Raw genomic sequence first — 2583 nt, forward strand, 5'->3', positions numbered from 1 at the left:
GGTAACTATTCACGTTTGTTTCAGGTTTAACACTCTGGACTCTTGACTGAAGAGAACCATTTCCTGAGGGAGCATTTCTTCACTGTGGAAAACCAGACCATTAAGGATTTTAATTTCACAGAATCGTAGGACATCACTGATTAACTGGCTGTATTTGAGTTTAATCATCCCTTGAAAGATTTAGATCCTCAGTAATCACCATAGTGAGTTGAAGTGGGCTACCTTGGAGATCTATTCCCTGAAACTTGTGGATGCCACCATATTTGGAGAAAGGGTCTTTGCAGATTAATTAAACCAAGGTTTTTGAGATGAGACCATCAAGGATTATGGGTTGTTCTTCATTCCAATGAGACAGAAGACATGGTGAAGAGACAGAGGTGGGGTTGAGGATGATGCAGCCACAAGCCAAGGGATGCCTGGAGCCCCAGAAGTTGCTGTAACTGAGGGATGTCACAACAAATTGTCACAAACTGGGTGGCTTAAAACATCCAGGATGTGATCTGTCATAGTTCTGGAGGCCAGAAGTCTGAAACCAAGGTGTTGAAGGCTCTAGGTTCCCACTCTGTCTTGCATCTTCCAGCTTCTCTTGGCTCCAGGGTCCATCAGCTTATGGCTCCTCACTCAATCTCTGAGCTTGAGGCCAGGGTGGCCCCTCCATCCTGGCAGAGCTTGTTCCCATGTGTCCCCTCTTCTACCCATGTCCCTTCTTATAAGAACACTTGTCATTGGATTTCAGGCCCATACAGGTAATCCAGGGCAATCTATTCTCAAAAATGTTTAATGTAATTACATCAGCAAAGAAAAGACTTTTTTTTTTTTTTTTTTTTTTTTTTTGTAAATATGGTCACATTCACAGGTTCTGGGGGTTAGGACATGGACACATGTCTTTTTTTGAGGGACAGAATTCAACCCCTTTTATCCCTATCCAGTTTCCCCTCTGGGGCCATTTTTTTAAAAAAAGCTTCTATTTAAATTCCAGTTAGTGAACACACAAGTACTACTAGTTTCAGGTGTAGAATACAGTGAGTCAACAGTTCCATAGGACACCTGGAGCTCATCACAACAGGTGCACTCTTTCATCCTCATCACCTAGGGGCCATGTTTTAATCCCATTTTATTAACACCTGGGGCCATGTTTTAATCCCATTTTATTTGCACCTTGTTGTTGTCCTGCTTTAAAGATTCTCAGGAATCTTCAATGAGCATTCTTTCCCCCAAGAATAATTGTTTTAACTTGGGAATTGACTCCTTAGAGTGAGACCTATGGAGTCTCAAGATTAATAACATAAGAAACAGGTGTTGGTGTGGATGTAGAAAAAGGGGAAATCTCTTACACTGTTGGTGGGAATGCAAACTTGTGTGGCTACCCTGGAGAACAGTGTGGAGGTTCCTCAGAAAATTAAAAATAGAACTAGGATCCAGCAATTTCACTACTAGGTATTTATCCAAAGGATACAAAAATACGCATTTGAAGGGGGACCTGTGCCCATTATCTACAATAGACAATTTATGGAGAGAGCCCAAATGCCCATCAACAATGGGATATTAGTCATCAGAAAGAATGAAATCTTGTGATGTGCAGTGAGGTAGGTGGAGCTAGAGAATGTTATGCTGAATGTAATAAGTTAGGTAAGGACAGATACCATATGATCTCACTCATATGTGGAATTTAAGAAACAAAGCAAACATAAGGGGGAAACAGGCAAACCAAGAGACAGTCTTAACTATAGAGAACACACTGATGGTTATCAGAGGGGGGAGATGGGTGATGTGTACTAAGGAGGACACATGGGATGAGCACCAGGTGTTGTATGTAAGTGATGAATCACTCAATTGTGCATCTGAAATGAACATTACACTGTATGTTAACTGGAGTATAAATAAAAGCTTAAAATAAAAAGTATGGAGCCTCACTGGGTGGTGAGGGGTACATCTCTGCAGCTACTTCAGTTACAGGGAGTCCCAGAAAGAGCATTCAGGAGATATGGCCCCTAAGCAACCCCGGGATCTTGCTATGAGGAGGCTGGCCCAGGTGTTCAGGGGCCTCACAATCTCATGCTCTAATGCTGGCTCTCCATGAGGCAAATTCCTTCCTTCCTTCCTTCCTTCCTTCCTTCCTTCCTTCCTTCCTTCCTTCCTTCCTTCCTTCCTTCCTTCCTTCCTTCCTCTTTTTTTTGTTTTTGTTTTGTTTTGAGAGGGAGAAGGGTAGGGAGGGGCAGGGGGAGAGAGAATGTGATGCCAAACCTGGCTCGAACTCACAACCCTGAGATCACAACCTGAGCCAAAATCAAGAGGTGGATGCTCATCCAACTGAGACTCCCAGGCACCCAAAGCAAATTCCATTCTTCATCTCCTTCCTATTTCTATCCCTCAACCTGTGGTCCTGAGCTCCTGTGCTTGGGGCTGTGCTGGTCTCCTTGCTTCCAAGAGTTTTGTGGATCAACTGTGATCAGGGATGTGGTAGAAGGCCTTTTGCCTGGGAGTAGGAAACTGAGTCACATAGACAGTCATTGACCTAAATAATTTCACGTCCTATGAGTCTCTGTATCTGATCTGCTTCAAAATGAGGGACCAGAAGAGGCT

Source organism: Canis lupus, chromosome 8 (assembly GCF_011100685.1).
Source record: "Canis lupus familiaris isolate Mischka breed German Shepherd chromosome 8, alternate assembly UU_Cfam_GSD_1.0, whole genome shotgun sequence".
Taxonomy (NCBI): Eukaryota; Metazoa; Chordata; class Mammalia; order Carnivora; family Canidae; genus Canis; species Canis lupus.